Raw genomic sequence first — 8952 nt, 5'->3', positions numbered from 1 at the left:
TTTCTTAACTGGCCCTAAGAAAAGATTACGACTGGGCTGGTAAGTCATTCCTACGTAGTCTTGAGGTCCTGTTGACACGCAATAAAGATCTTGCTAAATGATTTGGGTGCGCTAAAAGCTTCGATACATATTTCGTCTTCCGTTGTTCTATTTCGGTTCGTACTTCTGGTATACTCAAGTCGCGGTGAATGTTCTCATTTCGCATATACCAAGGTGCTCCGGTGATTGTTCGAAGGATTTTAGATTGCGCACGACGAAAGATTTCGATGTTGCTGCTGCTCGCGTTTCCCCATAACTCACATCCATAGGTCCATATCGGTTTTAAAACTGTATTGTAAATAAGCACTTTATACTCCAGACTCATGGGTGAGCGAGAGTTAATAAGCCAGTGGAGAGAATTAGCCTTCAGCTTGAGATGAGTCCTTTTAGCCACTATGTGGTTTCGCCAAGTAAGTCGCCTGTCCAGGTGGACCCCTAGGTAAGTGACATGATTGCTTTGTGGTATTTGTACGTTGTTTAAAGTCAAGGGCGGACAGTTACTCTTATTCAGTGTAAATGTAACTTGCTTACATTTTTGCTCGTTAACCTTTATTCGCCAGTTTGCGAGCCAATTGGCAACAGCTTCCATATGATTGCCTAGGAGCACAGTTGCTTGTAGAGGACACTTGGAGCGACTGATTATGGCAGTGTCATCGGCAAAAGTGGACATTATCAGGCGGTCGTTTGTAGGAATATCCGCGGTGTATAAGACATACAACATCGGGCCAAGGACACTGCCTTGTGGCACTCCAGCTTCGATTGCATGGGCTTCAGAAATGGTGGTGTTACATCGAACTGCAAACTTTCGATTATAAAGGTATGACTTAAGCAGTTTGTGTGTGCTTTGTGGGAGTAGCATTTGTATTTTATACATAAGACCATCTAGCCAGACGCGGTCAAATGCCTGGGCGACGTCAAGAAATATTGCAGCGCAATATTCCCTCTTTTCAAACGCTGTTCGGATTTCGGTTGTTATGCGATTTACCTGCTCGATTGTTCCATGTTTTTCCCTGAAGCCAAATTGGTGAAGTGGTATTATATTGCGGGCTTGCAGATGTGGGGAGATGCGCAGCATAAGAAGTTTTTCGAATAATTTCGACATACACGGTAGCAGGCTGATGGGCCTATATGAAGATGGCTGCGTTTTGTCCTTTCCGGGCTTTGGTATCATCACAATAGTCGACTTTTTCCATTGGTGAGGGAAATGGCAATGTTTAGAGATTGCGTTAAATAGCATACAGATGCAAAGTACAGCACAATTTGGTAGCTCAATAATCATTTTTGGGGTTATTAAGTCGTGCCCTGGGGCCTTATTTGGTTGCAGTTGATCCTTAATTACTTTTGAAATTTCTTCAGGTACAAATTTCAGCGGCTCAAATTTTGACACATTGGGTACGGGTGGAAGTTGAAAATTATTAGTTGCGGGGTTTGGCCTAAAAACATTTTTTAGATGAGAAGCAAAGGTGTTTCCTTTTTCTGCGTCACTCCGAGCCCATTTGCCATTGTGATCCCGTACTGGCATTTTAGTCTCTATTGGCGCATTTAGCTTGTGGTGTGCTTTCCATAACGAGTGCTTTGTGCTAGTCGGTGAGAGCTTTTGGATGTACCGGTACTGTGCGTACTGTTCCTCGTTCTTGAGGGCTCTCGTCAGTGCATGTGTGGCCGCCTTGAGCAGTTGTTTTGATGCTGGTGATCTATGAGTCTGCCATATCCGTCGTAGGCGTCGTTTTTCCAAGACAAGCATTTCAATTTTCCTATTGGTTAAATTATATTTTTTATTTTGCACATAACCTTTCTGGGGTGTGGAAATGCTAGCGGCTGCTCTAAGTGTAGATTCAAGAGCGGCTATGGAGTTTTCAATATCGGTCGGCGTATCTAAATTTGGATCGAGGTCTATATGCGCACTGATATTTTTTTTATACTTTAACCAATTTGTAGCCCTTGTCGTGAGCATATAGGGTGACTCTTTTTCTTGCGGCTGATGCCACAAGGTGAAAAGTACAGGTGAGTGGTCTGATGAGAGATCCGCAACTGATTCTGTACTAATAAGGCCGCGAGGAATTTTCCTTGTCACCGCAAAGTCAATCAAATCTGGCAACTTTTGCGGGTCTGCCGGCCAATATGTAGGCTTTCCAGGAGAAGCGTAATCGAGTTTGTTTCTTCTGCATATAAGCGCGTTATATAATTGCTTGCCTTTAGGGTTGGACAAGCGTGAGCCCCAGTGAGGGTGCTTCGCATTATAATCACCTGCAGCAAGGAAGCGCTCTCCCAGCGAACTGAAGAAATCCATAAACTGTTTTTCTGTTATCGTGAAACGCGGGGGACAATAAACCGCGGACAGCGTAATATCACCTTGCTTTGTTTGTACGCATATTGATGTTGCTTGCAGATAATTCTCGGCAATTCCAGTCAAATGATGGTGTTTAATCCGGTTTCTGACTAAAATACCAGTTCCGCCATGCGCCTTTCCATCTGGATGATTCGTGCAATAAAAGGTATATCCCGAAATGTTAAAATTATATCTATTAGTTAGGTGTGTTTCAGCAAGGAGCATTATGTCAATTTCCTTGTCCTTAAGAAATTTTGACAGCTCTAGTTTGTGGCGAGGAATGCCATTTGCATTCCAGAGGGCTATTTTAAGTAAGGTCATTATCTTGTTTGCTGAGTAGCAAGCAGGTTGAGCAGCGTATTTTGATTTCGCATGAGTTCTTGCATTGTGTTTTGCATGAAAGTCATGAAATTCATCATGCTTTGTTGCATCGACGCTATCATAGCTTCGATATTGGATTGTTTACCATATTGTGCATGGGGATGCTGTTCTTGCGGCGCAACTTGAGGTGCAGTTTTTGTAGGGGCACGGTTTTCTAAGCCTGATTTTAAGGCACTTGCAAACGAGACGCCATTGACGGTGTTTGATAGAGCTGTTGGCGACGTGGCTCTTTTGGCGAAGAAGACGTCAGGATTCGTTTGGGAGGGTACAAAGGCATTCGGTACATTATGAGTACGTATGGAAGCCACGCGTTGGTTGATCCGGTTTTTTAACTCCTTATAGACTGGACAGCCTCTGTAGTTTGCTGTGTGATTTCCACCGCAGTTACCACATTTTTTTGCACGCGGGTCTTCTTTGTTTGATGTGCAAGTGGCAGAGACATGTAGCTCTCCACAAGCTACGCACACTGAGCGAAGCGTGCAGTAAGACCTAGTATGACCATACTCCTGGCAGTTGGTGCATTGTACAGGGCCATTTCTCTTATGCGGTTCTTCCACAGTTATCCTACGATGCAGCAGATATTGTAATTTATAAATTGGATGCACATCGTTTTTGCCCAGAGGTTTGTTTTCAGGCTCGAGCTCAACTTTAAACATAGGTTGAGGGATTTTGTTCCTATTAAAAATATTCACAGCAGCTTTTGGATTGAAACCTTGTTCTTTAAGTGCTTCCAAAACTTCCACAGCTTCAACGCTTGGTTCGATACCTTTAATTACAATTTGTAGACCTTTTGCACTTTTAAGTTGGTATGTATAAAATTTTGTGTTTGTGTCATTCAGGTATTTGGACACTGTTCGAAAATCCTGTTCGGAATAAATTTGTACTTTAGTTTCGCGAATATTTCCCTTAGATAGTGGGATAATATGAAACTTATTACTACCGATTAGCTGTGTGAATTTTTTTACAAGAGCGCTTGGATTCTCTTCTCTTATAAAAATGGGCGGAGGTTTGGCATTAGTAGCTTTTGCAGCACCTTCAGAAATTTGGCTATTCACATCATCGGTATTGTCACTTAGCAGTGCAAATCTATTCGTACTGACTTGCTGAGTTGAGGTAAGGCGGTTTATTTTTGTCTTACTGCCCGTTGAATTTTGCGGACTAAGTTTTCTTTTTATTGTAACATAGCGGTCCATTCCAGTCTGTATGGCCGCATTTTTAGTTGTTTCGTTTTTCAACCTTTCTTGCGCTTTACCTTTGTTGCCAGTGCTTGCACTCAAGTTAATTTGTGCTTGTGCAGCAAGAATAGGCCGGGCTGTTGACACCGCTGTGCAGTCGGCAGGTACCGGTGTGTTTGTTGTTGTTGTTGGCGCGATAGAGGTGGTGAAACATGTCACTGTACTAGTTGTTGTTGCCGCTATATTTGGGGATATGTTATCGCTTACCGAATTTGATGTAAGCGTTGGGCGTGAAATGTGATACGGCACAGGTGAAGCGCACTCTTCACTCCAAGGCATCGGAGTCGTCAATGGTAAGTTTGGAGGACAAGTCCGCTGACCTGAATCTTGAGGGGGTTCGAGGGTGGTCGATGGATTGGGCTTTGCGCTTTCGCTGTCACTCTGGGACCGAATAGAGAAATATGCGTTGCTGCGTTGAACTGAAAGCCGGCGCTCATTTTGCTCGCGTTGCTTCTGGGCTCGGATTTCAGCTTGACTCATCGCTTTCTGTTTTCATTTGGTTTGTTTGTTTATTTTACTTTTTTTTTTTATTTTTGTTTTGTTCTTTTTTGATTTTTTGTTGCACAATATTTAATGACTACGGAGCGAACTTAAAAACACGTCCGCACTCTTCGACTGTTCAATTAGGTTACATGGTTTCATGAGTGGCCGCTCCATGGTTACTGATTTAGTGACTTTCTCTGAATTTCGTGTTTCAGCGTTTAGAAGTGGATCTCAGGTAGACACCATCTACACTGATTTCTCGAAAGCTTTCGACAGAGTTTCGCACTCAAGTTTAGGTCGCAAATTGGAGAATATTGGCTTTCACTCGGTTTTTCTTTCCTGGATCAAATCTTATCTTTCCAATAGAATCTTGTTTGTTGAAATTGAGCAATGTAAGTCTAAGCAATTTTTTGCCACTTCGGGTGTTCCGCAGGGCAGCGTCCTGGGCCCCCTCTTGTTTGTCCTGTTTATCAACGATATCGGGTCGTGCTTTAAATATTCCAATTTTCGGACTTCAGAAGTGACTAAGCGGTATCTGGGGGCAGCACAGGCATAGATTTGAGAGGTAAATTTTTAGATTTTTTTTTGGTGGGACGTCTATTCAAGCTACCTTACAGGCAGTCTAGCACTGCTTGTAAGTGAGGTTTATGGTACGCCTTCACAAAGGGGCAAGGGAAGAGCGGTAATCATATCGTGCTATAAGCCGCAAGTGTTGTAGTACCACATCTACTTACATACCTATATGTACATACGGGGGACTAGTTGACTTGACATGGGACAGGCGACACACGGACGAATTACTCACGCGATGACCTCGCCAAGGCAACACCACACACACCAAAGCCTTTACTTTTACATACTTGCGAACACAACTCTAGAAACACTTAAGTACTAGGGATGGCAAAGTCGACTTCGACTTTCGACCAAAATCGACTTTTTACTCCTGAAAGTCGAATTTTAGTCATCGACTTTTAATTTATGGCAGTCGACTGAAGTCGACTTTTCACTTTCGAATCTCGACTTTTTTTGATTTATTTGCATATAAAAACTGATCTTCTAACAAGGGGGCGGAGTGCTTTTTGGTCGTATTTAAAAGAAACTGCCAATAAAACTGAAGTGAAATTTAAAAAGTGTGGTAGATAAATGAATTTTAATGACAGTACAACAACATCGTCAAATCATTTAAGAGCAGCGCATAAAATTACTATACGAAAAGAAATTTGTTAATCGTTTGTCTCCACAATCTTCAGTTAATAATGAGTTAAGATAAACATAGGTATTTATTTTAAAAATTTCCTCCAAGAAAGTTTTTCTGCATGAGTTTATGAAAGTTTCTACAGACAGTCTTTGGATCGAATTTGACCAATCCGTAAGGTACAACATTTTAAACACCGCTAAAAACGTTGCTGGTAGGATTCCAGTTAATATGCGACATTAGTCGTGTGGATAGTCCCAATCCACTAGCTGTCTGGGCTACTCCCATATTTATCCATGCTTATAAAGTGGCACTATATTTCTACCAATACCCGCCAATTCTGCTCCATCGGAAGGCCACATTTTCAAAAAGTTTTCCGTAATTACCAAATATCGATTCGAAAAATTTTTTGATTTTTTTTTTGTGAAAATTTAAAAATTCCTAAATTATTTTTCAAAAATATAATTTTTAAAAACCCTCACAACCAATATTTTCATGCTGTATAGCTGGAACAATTTTCAAAATTTTTAAAAATCCTTTAGTGTCTGTTTTTTTTTTAACTAGCATTGAATTTCACTAAATTACAGATTATTCTAAAGACCACTAGTAAATCATGATATTTTTGGCGTATTCTGACTCTTATATTTATAGCTAATATATGAGTTAAATGCAGTTAATGCATTTTCTTTTTATTAAAAAAGTCGAGAAAAGTCGAACAAAGTCGACTTTTCCTTGTGGATCAGTCGACTTTTAAAATCGGCTGTACAGAGTCGATGGAAAAGTCGAAAGTCGACTTTCTAGTGCAGTCGAACAACCCTATTAAGTACATGTTTATAAGCACACGCGCAAGCAAGAATAAAGGCATTAATCTTCCTCATATTACAGAAAGTCGTGTAATAATTTTTTGAGCTTCATATTCTAATCATATTAATATTTTTGCATATTTCTATTCGTCAATTACCAAACCATTTGCATGTATAAACATAACACATCTACTCTACTTGTATAAAAAAAAAATATTTACATATACATATACAAAATGTTATTGCTTTTGATTGATCTATCTCTCAATAAATAGTTGGATTTTGAATTGTAGACTCTTCGATTATTTTTTTTACCTTTGAGTTGTAGTGAAAATTTCGGTTTTAAGATTTTTTTTTTTTTATATATTCTCGGATTTACTGAATTTTAGTTGGAATGTTTGGATGTTTTTATTTTCTTTTTTGATCAGTTTTACGGATTTTGGATTTTTTTTATATCATATTTTTCCTGGAGTTTTCTTTAACCGTGTAATATACGTTTGTTTGCATAGGGAAAAGAGGACAGTTGAGGGATCTTTAGTTTTGAGTGATATCGGAAGAGCGTAGCGAGAACCGAGTCACTGGTGGTTTGGGGATCCGATCACGCGGAGTCTTAGGGCCCTGTCACACGGTCAGTAATTATCACGATATTTGGATCGCGATCCATATTGTTGGAATGACGGATCGCGCACGAATGCTATATGCTCAATATTTATCGCGTCAGTATTTGGATAATTTTTGTGCTGCACGCTTATTATGATGCAAGAAAATATTTTTATTTTGTATGAATAATTAGTAGATAATGCATTCCACAATTATTTTAAAAATCTCGTTTTAAGCAACGACAACGAAAGCATAGCGAATACGTTTTCGTTGTTCGCATTATGAGAGTACAAGATGTACTGACGAAATGTATGGATCGCGTTTTGTAAGTGCTACACGGTCAATATTTATTGACAATATTGCGAACCGCGACCGAGATTTAAAAATTTTTTCGAAATTTTGCGATATGGATCACGATCCATCAATACTGCATGCTACACCGTCAATAAATATCGCGATACTTGGATCACGTCAATAAATAGTGGCCGTGTGACAGTGCCCTTACCCGCGCATTAGAAATCAGGTAGTCGGCTCACTCTTTACCCAGATAGATACAGGGGTACAGCACACGGTAGACTTTGTCCCGATTGACTATTTCAACCGGTGAGCGGCGAGAATTTTCGGAAGTTTTGAGCAACAACCTAGTGCGGCCAGCGCAAACGAGTCGGTAGTCAACGAACCCAGTGATAGTTTTAGTTTTTCGCGAAAATTAGATCAATTGTGTAACATGTCTGAGTCAGAAGAATTAGGTGCTGAGGGAAATAACCACTCTGCGGGGCGGGGACCGCCAGGAAACTCGGAAGCTGGTGGATCGAAGGCTCAAAGAAGTGAACCCACTGGCGCTGCAACTAGTGTTGGACAGCTGAGCCAACTGATGGTTATGATGCTTCAAATTAGCGGCATGATGGCGCAGTGCATGAATGAGGTGAGGCACATGAGAGCCAACCTCAGCGGCCGAGTAGCCGACATGGAAACATCTGCGCAAGCATTAGGTCACCGCGCCACCACAACATCAACACCTCCAAATAGAGGTCAAGGGAGTGTTGCAGACCAACGCGAAGAGGAACGATCTTCCCAAAGGAAGGGCTCCCTTGGGATCTCAGAAATGGCAGGGCAGGATACACGCGACCCAGCAAGAACAAAAATAGATCTAAAAAAGTGGCACATAAAATTTGATGGAACCACTAAAGGACTTACCGTCGAAAGTTTTATCTTTAGGATTGAAAGGATAAGAGAACAGCACAAAATTTCTCATCATGTTGATTTCCATAGTCTCGTGTCGGGCTACGCGCTGAAGTGATTCTGACAGGTGCTAGAAGATCATGCCGAGGATCCCAACTTCGATACTCTGATCTGAAGGCAGAATTGCTAGCCCACTTCAAAAGCGCGGAGTCCGACTACGAAATAATGCGCAAGAAGGGTTTGACGAATTCTACGCAGAGATACATGATCTGACATTTCGTTTAAGAAAGAAGATACCCGAAAAGGAGTAAGTAGGGATCATCAAAGGCAGCCTAAAATCATATTTGACCAATTTGACGTTCGCGTCGAAAACGGATACATTAGCAGAGTTGAAGGCAGAGTGTAGGCGTGCAGAGAGGGTGATTAAGGACAATAGGAGCCGGCCGAGGGCCATTAATGAGTTAGCGTATTCAGATATAGAATTAGCAACAGAGCGCGGGGATACTAAGTCAGTTGAGGCAATGCGTAATACGCGTAGGTGGACAGGTGGCCAACTACCTGATTATGAGAGTAAAAAGACTAATCTTACGCAGGGTAGAGTGACAGAGCCTATATCTGTTATGTAACTGCTTGTACTGGACTGGAAGTCACGGCGGGTCGGCATGGTTGTAGCCCGGCTTTAGCTCGTCAGCCCTTGTCGTAGTT

Source organism: Rhagoletis pomonella, unplaced genomic scaffold (genome assembly GCF_013731165.1).
Source record: "Rhagoletis pomonella isolate Grant_MI unplaced genomic scaffold, Rhpom_1.0 Rhpom_scaffold_00001, whole genome shotgun sequence".
In the NCBI taxonomy this organism is placed as follows: Eukaryota; Metazoa; Arthropoda; class Insecta; order Diptera; family Tephritidae; genus Rhagoletis; species Rhagoletis pomonella.
The sequence above is the reverse complement of the archived record's forward strand: the minus strand, read 5'-3'. Positions refer to the sequence as shown.